Genomic DNA, 12,109 nt, shown 5'->3' with positions numbered 1-12,109 from the left:
CTTCACAATTAAGTCTTTTATTATAATCCTTTGATTCTGTAACCTAGTAATTTCACTTTCACCATTCTTTTTCACTCCAAAAACCAAGTTCTAGTGCATGCTTAGAACAAGGTTTCCCAACATAAGAAATTTTTTTTTCAATAAAAACTGGAGCAAAATTTTAATTTACACGCAAATCCCCACTAAAGTGGTCTCCTTGGTTCTAACGGAGTAAAATCTTAAATTCAGATTACCAAATAGAATTTTCAATATAGGGGAAAAATAATTAATGGGTCAACAGAATTTACCTAATCGAAGGTATCGACGGAGAACCACCTGGAAACCAACTTCTGAATTTAGTTTGTCAGAAGGTTACGCGAGTCTGGTGAGTGTATTAGTAGTGGTTGGGCAAGAAAGAAATCGCCATGGAAATGAGGCCCCATTCAGTTTTGGGCCTGATGCGTAGGCCTCATCCGCCTCGCCTCAGGACCGGCCATGTGGGCAAGATGGGTAAAAACCCTAACAAGAAATTGTTAAACTAAAGTCGTCACCTCAATTTTACCGCTAATCTCTTGTTTCTTTTGTAAAAATTTGGATTGACCCACTCGCTAGGGGGAGGCTCACGATTTATTATTGAGCGTGAACTCGTCCGTGTGAGTTAATTGACATCCCGTTGCACAAATAACAAAACTCTTAAAAAAAATAAAATTAACGAGGCTTATGTAACCCCCATCAACCTTGAGTTATGATTGGATTAATTCTTAACTTATCTAGTGCTTGTTTGGTACAGATTTTGAACCAATTAAAATCAATTTTTTGATTGTTATTTCACTATTCCAACCGTCATTTTTGAATTCATCTCTCACAAGTATGACCCACTTTATTTCTAACGGTCAAAAAATCAATTATCAAAATCCCTACCAAACAAGCACTAATCAAACTCACATATTCAATTCGAGTTTCAAATCAATGTCTTGAGCTGTCAGGATTGAGGACCGAAAAACTGAACTAGGAAAGGTTATCCCAAATCTAACTCTGTCAATACAAATTTACACATCAATTGTTGCATTTGAACAAAGCTTAATTATTATTCTAGTTGGTCAACTATAATTTTTATCCACAATTTCATAAAATTCACTCACTATCAATACATTCTATAAAACCCACAATTTGTAATCACTTAAATCTTAATTTAAACACTTCCAAGCATGCTTTAAATTTCGTTGTGTCAAATACCCATCATAAAGTCTGTTTGAATGTAAAAAAAGGCAATGAGATCAGAACAATAATACACTACTATATCTTAATGTATTAATAAGGTCAAATCTGACCATTTCAAAGGTACAGGATAAATTTCTAGAGGCAAAAAATATAAAATACTTCTTGGCTCTTGTGTGTTACAAGTCCTAGAAACTGAAGTTCGTAATGCAAACTGTCACATAAGGATTATTAGATTCTAACCAAACTACATCGACACATTGGCACATGGGCTTTGCTATACGTACACTTGTGTTGACGCGCTGGTGTACCCTCCTCTAACTAGAGGGGGTGGGGGGGTGGGGGGCACGCCTTTTTTATTAGGGATGGGCCCCTCCCTCTTGTGAGGGGAGTGTACACTGGCATATCAACACTGGTGTACAAATAGTATAATTCATGGCACATACTGTCCTAACCAGAACCACACCTATTTAATAACCATAATTGGTGCCATAGTACGAAGAATAGCCTCCAGTTTGTCCTGCAAGGCTAGGATTTGAAGGGGGAGATGTATATACTGAACCAGGAGCTGCATAAGAATTGAAGCCTTGATCAGCAGGCTTTGGGTTTGCAGCTTCTACCATGAAATTCTGCAGTAGAAAACCATTAAAATAATATGATGAGATTCAGCAACTATTTAAGAATACTCAACGCACTAAAGAAATGGTCGAATAAAGCTACATGATGTTGAAGTAAATTCTAAAATCCATAATTGGGCAATCAAATGCATAACAAATTCTAAAAGGGCCAAACTTAAAAAATTTAATTGAGTACATGCACGTTTGAACAATCAATCTAAATCCCAGGTTAACAATATTACCTGAATCAACTGCTGAGCTGTTTGGACTTGAGAAGCAGTTCCACTAATCTCAACTGTCATCTCCCCAGGAACTACCCTTGTCCTTGCCAAACATTTTCTTGTACCGAACCCAACTTGTCTATAATATTAGTGCAGTAATCTTGCTAAAATTTTCCCACGCTACATCTATAAAATGGTATCAATTCAATCCATTCCTAATTCTTCGTACAATTATCTAGAATCTCTCAACACACAATCCACCATTCCGGTTAACACCATGGTCCAAGGTATAAAGATCGTTGATGAAGTATTGGGATGGCCAGGGACAGATTCAGAATTGGATTCAAGACGGGGCTATAAAATTTCAAATCGGGCCACTACGTGGAAAAAAAATTTACACATAAAAAATTGGTTTTTTACCAAAAAAAATAAAAAAATACCTTTAAAAAAATTTGTTGGGCATAAGGGGGGGACTGCAGCCCTGCCCTACCCCCAAATCCGTCCCTGGGGATGGCTAACAGTCTTGATGATGGCTCGATTGATAGAGCAAGGACTGGACCGCTCGAATTCAAGTTCATGGTTGATCGTGTCTTACCTCATGACGACTTTGAAGATGGAATTGCTATCAAAGACGTTGTTACTGTTGCAAATTCGGACCAAAAGGTACAAATATATCTACCTGAAAAGAATATTGAGGACTTTGACAAACTTCCTTTGTTACTTCAATTTCATGGTGGTGGATTTTGAATTAGCCAAGCTGATTGGTACATGTACCACACTATTTTCACTAGTCTAGCATGTACAAATCGAGCCATAGTTGTTTCAGTCTATCTCTAATGTGCACCTGAGCACCGTCTCCTAGCCGCCTATGACGACGGGTGTGTTGCACTCCTTTGGCTTTGCTTTTTAACACAAGGCAAAACCTATGAGCCTTGGGCCCCTGGCTCAATGACCGTACAAATTTTGAACGAGTTTTCTTAGTAAGAGATAGCTCCGGTGGCAACATAGTACACTAGGTGGCAGATCGTTCTGGAAATGAAAATTTGATTCCCCTTAAATTGGGTTGCACGAATCCACCTCGGTATCGTCGGTTCACAACAGAGCAAATCGGAGTTGAAGCAGCCGGAATCATCCTTTCTAATTCTTGACATGGTGGACAAGTTCTTTGTTAAGTCCAAATTGTAATTGGTAATTTCCTATGTCAAAATCAAGTCCTAATTGAATTGTATTAGGAGTTTATTGAGTTATAATCAATGTCAAAATAGTTAAAGATTGGTAGTATGGGTCTTGAATGAGTCCGAGATGTCAAAGATATCCAAGAAGATCAAACATGATCAAGAGAATGCAATTAAAAGTCTAAAGAGTGTCAAAAATCTGCACATGCTCCAAAATCTTAGTCGCAACTTGTAATGCATTTTTCACATAGAATACTTTCGAATTTGGAGAGTTTTATTTTGCTTCAAACACTAAATTTTCAATTCCTTTTTATCCAAACACCTTTCCCTATATATATCCTTCTCTATGAGCTTCTCAAAGTGTGTTGAATCATATTATTTCATAGAGATATTTACTTGAAGATTCAAATCATCATTCCTTGATCTCGATATTCAACCACCATATCATTGTGTTAAAAAAATATATATATCTTTTTGAGCCAAGATACTTCTTTGAACCATACAATTTACTCCATTTAGGTTTAAAATAAGTTATGTGGGAAAATTTACCTTTTTATGAACTACGCAAGTTTGAGTAAGCAAATAACTGTTCAAGATGAAAATTCATGAAGAATTAGAAAATAAATAGTTGGTCTCAAAATAGAAATTTTTTAATTCTTCTATCACATTTTTTTGATAATTTTTCATCATTATACACGCGTGATCATTACTTGTCTTTTCTTTGTTATTCATGACAAAAAGGGGGATAGATGTGTGTATTTATTTCAGGGAGTTGATTATATAACTTAAGGGGAGATTTTAAGAAAATTGAATTTTTTGATTGACAGATGACTTAGGGGAAGCCATTTAGGTGTTGTCTGGCTGTGCTTAAAATCAAAATTGTTACCGTTGCTTGTTATTTTCACGGGTCCCATTGTCTCACACAAGTCAACAAAATCGGCAGCTAACGGTTGGAAAAGCAATTTTCCCAGGGAAAAAAATTTCTCCCAGACAAGGCCTTAATATATCTGCTAGAATTTTATTATTGATATAATGTTGTGTTTTGTCTATATTGATATAAAATTCTATGATTTATTTCTAAGTTTATAATTCATATGATATTGCATGCTTTGATGTTACACATATTTTATTATGTTGTTTTATATAACTTAATTATATGATCTTTGTCGTTAGTTTTCTCTTGCGTTTCGTGTGGTATTGTGGTTTTCATGTGTTTTAGGAAGCTGGATGACAAGTTGCTGAAGTGTAGTTTGGAAAGTATTTAATAGGTAGATTGTAGTGGTCTTTTGACTTTGAAATAAATGATTTTGTCACGGAATATCAAAGGAGGAGATTGTTAAGTCCAAATTGTAATTGACAATTTCCTATGTAAAAAACAAATCCTAGTTGAATTGTATTAAGAGTTTATCGGGTTATAATCAAAGTTAAAATAGTTAAGAATTGATCCAATATGTCAAAAATGTCCAAGAAGATCAAATATGATCAAGGAAATGCATTAGAAGTCTAAAGGGTGCCAAAAAGCCGCACAAGTTATGCTCCAAATTCTTAGTAACAAATTGAAATGCATTTTTCACAGAGAAGACGTTCGAATTTGGAAAATACTATTTGTATAAGAATTGTAGTCCTTCAAGTTATCTTTCCAACATAGCTTGAATCACCTCAATCCGATATTGGAAGAGAAAGTTATCATAAAAATACTGACGACTGCTAAGTTGCCACTAGCCTAGAGCTCGAGCGACAGGTCAACATCCAAAATTTTGTATTGCTTCAAAAATTATTCCATTAATTAAGATATATATTGAGCCATATATTTTCATATCCTGAAATGTTAAACTACTGATCAAGACACAGATCGTTTGATCAAACATCAATCGAAGAACGAGGAATTCTTCACTTAATCCACTGGAGATAAATCGATACCAAGGATTGGGAGCTGTTCAGAAGCACAAATTAAAAAGGATTAAGTTGAGGTACCAGAAGTCGAGGTCTGCGTCAGGAGCACATAGTCCAGAGGGCTAAGATATAAACCAAGAATTGGAATTTGTTTTGAAGGAGCATACCTCTAGTAGGGTCAAGGAAGAATGCATGAATCGAGGTCAAAAGCTCTACGAGTCTGGACCGTACTGTAAGTTTGCTTTGATTTATAGTGAATTATTGATTGGTAAAGTACTCGAAGTTTTTATCCAGTTAGAGTTTCTCCAATATCATCTTTGGTGTTCTTTATTGCTTTATTTATTGATTGTGACATTCAAAACATAGGATAATTGAATTTGATTAACTAATCACCTAGAAGCAACTAAAAGTGACTTGTTGCTCTTTAATTACTTATTTCTGCACGTTGAGTCTAAATAAGTTGGATAATTAAAACTTCCAATTTTGAATTGGATGCTATAAGGACCATCCTAGCTATAACTTGTCCAATGAGATAGGCGGCGCACTGCTGCTGTATTTGTACTGCTTGGTAGAGCAAGATTTGATCGAGGACATTGAAATGGAATTCAACGAGGCCACGAAATAGCTAAGCCCCCATTTGGTCCCCATTATTTTATGTTATAACTTTTGGATTAGTGTTTTTTGAGAATATATGGTTGAAAAAGAAGGAATTTTTATTTATTTATATGTAATATTATTTTATTAAAAAATATGTGGTTAAAAGAGAAGAGAAAAAATATAAATTTAATGGGACTCAAACGGGGCTAAGAAAGTAGTGGAGTTGTTGATCTGCCATGGTGTAGGGCATAGCTTTTACTTGAACAAGATTGCTGTTGACAAGGACCCAAATGCTGGACAAGAAACTGAAAAACATTTTGCAGGGAGAATATTTTAAGAGTTTGCTTGTATTCAGTGCTTGGGTTTTGTTTGTGAAATTTAACTGAATGATTATGCTATTCAACATTTTCTGAAACTTTTTTACATAGAGGAAGGGACGAGATATAATGAATAATGTTATTCATCACTGGTTGTAATCATGACGAATCTATAAGTCCCCTGTTGTCACAATAAATTTGAAATCCAATACTTTAAAATAGATTTTTCAAGGTTTTACACAAGACATTCAAAAAGATTCTTTATAGTTTTTGCAAAATAAATCAGGATCTCATCGCCATCCAAACTATGAAGATCATTTCTAATGATGTGCAATTGGGCATCATTGATCGAGACGTACTTGAATTTCTTAAAACTCGCTCATCTTAATAAAAATAAAATTATGAAAATAAACTTTTTGAGTTTTTACTAAAGTTTTTACTTTTTGAGAATTTTCAGAGAGTTTTAATCTTTAAAATGAAGACATTAGCATTTTAAAAATTTTTGTATAATTTAAAATATTACAGAGGAAGATGAAATTTCTACACAACGGCTTAGTAGGTCATTCATAATAGACCTATACTTTCCCCTATAATTAACTCGACAAACTTTATGAGTTAATCATCGGCACTATTCATAATAGAATTCAACAAAGCTACTTGTCTTGAATTAAAAACAAATAATAAAAGGTTTCATCTTCATTCAATATTTGAAAATAATTATCCTAGCATGTTATTTAATGAGTCACACAAAAAGATTTGAAAAAAATACCCGAAATTGAAAACAACGATTGGAAAATTAATCTTCAATCTGGATGTTGGATTTTCAATCTCTCGTGTTAATCACCTTTGAATCATGTGCTAACCTTCTTCTTGTAGTGAAAAATTTGTCTGATAATGTGTCCCCTTCGTTCTCCCTTCTTCTCTCGCTTAAATATTATGTTAAATTTGGTTTCCATAAGAATTTAGATAAAAAAGGGAAGCTGGTCCCTTCAGCCCAAATTTTTGCTCTGCACACACTCGCCACTATAGGCCCTTGCACGCACGCCATATTAAAAAAAAAAAAACTTTCTTTTATTGCACTTTGGTCCCTCAATTTCGGTCTTCATCCATTTTAGCTCCTTTTGATGTCTCCTTGTTCTTTTAACTTTCAATTTCATCTAATTGACTCCACATCTTTTCCAATCATAGATAGTAGGTTCGAATCAACTATTAGTACTTTGGAATTTAGTCTCCAAACTTTGGATTCAATCCCCTTTTGCCAATTTTTCGTTCATTTTGTTCACTTCTATCATTTTTTATCGAGATGCACCTAACAACGAAATATACACAAAATTAAGCATCAATTTATTTAAAATAATAATAATTGCTATAGTTTAATGACTCAAATAAGTGTAATAAATACACTTGTCAGTGACCAAAAGAAGAATTAATATCTATCACTAGGGATGTCAATGAGTCGAGTCAAGTTGGCTCACTAGACGAAACTCAAGGTTCAAGCTCAACGTGAGTAAAAATAGTTCGATTTTTATTGGTTCGAGTTGAGCAAAACTTTTGCTCGCTTAAAATATCTCGCTTGGGCACTTACTAAGTCGAGTTGATCAACATTTAAAAAAAAAAAAAAGCATAGGCAGCTTCTTAGCAGCCTGTGTAGCAGTGTGTGGCAAGCAATAGTATTGTTGCCTGCAATATAACACAAGCAACTATTGTTGCCTGCTACATGTAACTATTTTTTTAAGGCTGGCTCGTCATGGGCTTGAGTCTCTAGTCGGGCTGAATTGGACTTTTTTTGGACCGAGCCATCGGCAACCTAGCCGGCTAGTCAAATTGACACCCCTATCTATCGCTCACCACCATAATGCCCATTATATCGAATTGGTTTTTACTAATTTGGCATTCGTTTTTCATTTTTGTAAAAATGAGAATGAAAAATATAGTCATTATGGACCTTATACAAGAGATAAAAATTCAAATTTGGTGGCTTGATGTGATAGATAACATTCATATTTTTCATTTTAATGGGGAAAGAATGGAAAACAAACAGGAACTTAATTTTTTTGACTTACTAGAAGTTGACTAATTTTATTGGTTTTCCAACCCTAATCAATCATCACACTAATTATTATATTAATGTCAAGAATAAGATTGTCTGTCTAGGGCAACATGGGCCATGGATTTCCTTGGCGCCCTGTATTGGTGGAAGATCTGTTCATTGTGGCCATGGATGTGAAACAGCTCTAATCTCAATAGACAAAACATTGTATAACAAAACATTTGATAAATATATGGAACTAATTATAATGAGTTATAGGGATGGATCCATGATTGATCCAAGACGGGGCTATATAATTTTAAATCGAGCTACTACATGGAAAAAAAAAAATTTACACATAAAAAACTGAATTTTTACCCAAAAAAAATAAAAAATACCTTTAAAAAAATTTTGTTGGGCCTGGGCCCCCCCATCCGTCCCTGATATTGAGTTACTTCCTAATCTAATCTAAATATGAATATTTTACAGTGTTCGAAACAGCTCGTCTAAGCGGTGCCTAAGTGAGAGGCTGGTGTGAAACGCCACGCCTTGACAATGAGCGCCAATGGCGCTTTATTAATTTTTTCATTTTTTAAAACTTTTTATTTGACTTTAGTTTCAAGTTTTTAAAATAATTTTATCAATACAAAAGTCAAAAATGAAAATACGTTAAGAAAATTTCAAGTTGGACTTGTCTATTTGAAAGTTGAAAATATAAAAATAGTCTAGTGCATTTCAACAATTGAAAATTATATAATTGACTAATTGTAGGAATTATTAATAAAATATATTATTTTAATTTGGTATCTATGATTTTAATTATTAAAAATTAAAATAATATTGAAAATGAGAAAATATTTTTTTACTTATAGGTCTCGCTTAGGTTCGCCTAAGCTTGTAAAACTTGAAGCATAGCCTCCAGGCTCAATCACGTTTTATGCTTTTTAGATCATTGATATTTTCTTATTTTTGACAATCATGATTTTGATTAAAATAAAATCAATTATTAGAAAATGACAATTAATTAATGAAATCATAACATAATTAACCGACGTGTCATTGCTGGATGAAAAATCATCGAACTCTTATGTCTTGTAGTCGACGATTACAATAGTCGTCCTCTGTGACATCTTATGTGACAAATTATTATTTGAGTCATTAATTTCCCGTAACTTTGTTGCTTCAAATAACAAACTAATTTTGTTGCATTCGCTGATATGAAGTTAAATTCCATAATCATTAAGAAATGCATCATGGAAAGAAGCTTGCCATTCAGTTTCATAATCTAGCCTTCGATTATTCTGGGCATGGCTTCTGTTTCTGCTTTTCCTTCAGCTTCAATATGGCCCGTTTCTTGCCTAACATCTGTGTGAGGACCCTGCTTCTGATGTTCATCTGGGGTAGGAGTTCCACCAAGAAATTTTGCTAGAAGCTATTGTGGCACCAGTATATATTGGAGCTATAGTGGCTTCAAGATCAGTTCTTCCACCTTCAACGTCCATCTCATTTGCAGGTGTTGCAACCTGGACCAAAAAATTGAGTGAAAGAATAGTAAAAAAAAAGTGGAAGCATCAGATAGAACAGCCTAAACCGGAAAAAGCACAGCCATTTCTCCTAAATTAAGTTTAAAATGTTTAATGGTTGCAAAATGGAAAATGGACTGGGACTTGTGTTGGGCTGTGATGCCAAGGTCCAGTCCAATATAGGCTGTGATGATGAAAAATGCCCAAAATGGAATGAGATGACCCACTTAACCGAGCCCAATAGTTCAATCCATACTTAGTCGCTTTGGGACCGTTGGATCGACCCACTGATCAATGGTTGTTGGATTTTAGTATAAATAATATCTTTCTCTCTTTCTTGGTGGTTTGAGTCGTCATTTTCTATTCTCTAATTTCTTCGTGTCTCTGGAACCTTCAAGGGTTTTCGTCTCTGTGACTCTTTCATCTTCTTTGGTGAGATTTTCTGGTGATTATCTTGGTGATAATCGTGTCCTTGTGTGAGTCTCCTTTGTGTGAGTAAACTGCTGTGAGAAGTGGTCTGTCCATTTCGGGTTCCATTGAAGCGACTTTGTACTTTGGGATTGTGAGGGCTTGGGGTTGTGTTCGATGCCTCTATGAAGTTTATGGGGCGTATGGTCTGAGCCTATGAAAGATCAAAATCTTGATGCTGTGGTTTAGGTTTTCCTTGTAAAGCTGTTGTATATTTTTGGTTGTATAATTTCAGATCTTGGATTGATAGTGGTATCAGAGCCTATTCTTGTCCGTTCTTGAGTCTTCGATCGAAGGTTCGAACACTGGAAAATTCATTTTCAGGTGTTTGACCGTAGATTGCGAAACCCTAGGTCTAGATTTGTGTCGATCTGGTGGTTTGTTGAGCTGATTCGAAACTGGATTGTGGAAAACGAGAAAGTTTTGTGACTTCTCGCCTCGATCTGTAAAAGGACCCTAAAATAAGAGGTCCTGTGGGTTCGATCTTGAACTGAAACCCTAACTTTGAAGCTGTAAGGGCTCGGTTCGTGATTTGGTGTTCTGGAACCCCTTGCTGCGATAACTAATTCATGATCGGTGCTGGTGGTTAATCGTTTAATCACCCTTCGGTTTGCACTTCTTGATCCCTACATGATCACACACACACGTAACACTGTGTCTACTTGATTATGCCTCTATCTTGATATGGTTAATTGTTGTATACTGTAACTTGTTACATTAATTAGTGATATCTCATTATATTTGTCTGTGATCTCTGTCTGTGATCGTTTAAGTTTGGGGGATTCAAATTGAGCCTTGACCTGAAAACTTGATTCTCACGGAATCCTGGTGAATTTGATCAACCCTAGGTTCTGCAGATATTGTTTCTTAATACTGAGATATTGTTTCTGCCTGCATTGTTGTATTTTCTGGTTCTTGTGGAGTTTACACTAGACTATGTACTAATCTTGTAATTGTTTTGAAATTATTTGTGATTAAAAATAATTGTGACTCATTCATTTGACTGTATGCTTTTTGTGTGATCTAAAACATAATTTTTTTGCGAAGGTCAAATTTAAGAGATTTTTCAAAAGTTGATCATCTGTCCTTTTCTTATTTCTTGAAAATACTATGTGTTATTTTTCAACAATAAAACATGACAAAAGCATCTTTTGAACTTGGTGTTTTTAATGGAAAAAGGGGATTTTCCTATTTGGCAACAAAAAATGCGAGGTGTTTTAGTTTAACAAAAGGTTTCTAAAGCAATAATAAATGAATTTCCTGATACCATGACAGATGATCAAAAGGAAGAATCTGATGAACTTGCTTATACCTCCATTATTTTACATTTGTCTGATCAAGTTTTAAGAAAAGTAGGCAAATATGATACTGCTAAGGCCATATGGGATGAATTAGAGAAGCTTTACCTACCTAAGTCTCTGCCCAATAAGTTGTTTCTGTTAGAGAAATTTTTCAGCTTTAGGATAGATCCTACTAGAGACTTAGAAGACAGTTTAGACATTTTTAATAAGTTAGTTCAAGACATTATTAATACAAGTGAGAAAGTTTCTGATGACTATAAGGCTGTAGTGCTACTTAATGCTATACCTGATGCCTACAAAGAGGTTAAAGCAGCCATTGAGTATGGTAGAGATACTGTTACATCTGATATTGTCATAGACTCTTTAAGGAGTAAGGAACTTGAACTTAAATCTGAGAGAGGTAATAGTGGCAATGAAAACTTGTTTGCTAGGGGAAGGACTTTAAGTAGGTCTAGTGGTACTCAGGAAAGCTATAATAATTAGGGAAATAACAATAGGAGAAAGTTTAGAAGTAGAGGTAGGTCCAAGTCAAGGACTAGGACTAAAAAGTGTTATGGGTGTGGAAAATCTGGTCATTTTATTAAAGACTGTTATAAGAAGAAAAATGAACAGAAAGGTAAGGGTGTTGATGAAGGTAATGTGGTAGAATCTGAAAGTTCTGCTACAGTTGATGTATATGCTGTGACTAAAAATTTATCTAATTCTACAAATATTGTTGATGAGAGTCAAAACTAAGAATGGATTTTGGATTCTAGTTGTACCTTCCATATG

General features: G+C 34.7%; 1 long non-coding RNA gene and 1 pseudogene across 1 annotated transcript; one reads left to right on the top strand and one right to left on the bottom strand.

The window, feature by feature from the left end:
• Positions 1-1,251: 1,251 nt before the first annotated feature.
• On the bottom strand, positions 1,252-2,298 carry LOC111411630. The gene is made up of 2 exons (XR_002705861.1): positions 2,057-2,298; positions 1,252-1,826 (listed from the first exon to the last, which is right to left on the bottom strand). It is a non-coding gene; the product is annotated as an uncharacterized LOC111411630 (long non-coding RNA).
• A 14-nt stretch (positions 2,299-2,312) lies between these two features.
• On the top strand, positions 2,313-3,220 carry LOC111412897 (annotated as a pseudogene).
• Positions 3,221-12,109: the final 8,889 nt, after the last annotated feature.

Source organism: Olea europaea, chromosome 16 (assembly GCF_002742605.1).
Source record: "Olea europaea var. sylvestris chromosome 16, O_europaea_v1, whole genome shotgun sequence".
Lineage (NCBI taxonomy): Eukaryota > Viridiplantae > Streptophyta > Magnoliopsida > Lamiales > Oleaceae > Olea > Olea europaea.
The sequence above is the reverse complement of the archived record's forward strand: the minus strand, read 5'-3'. Positions and strand labels throughout refer to the sequence as shown.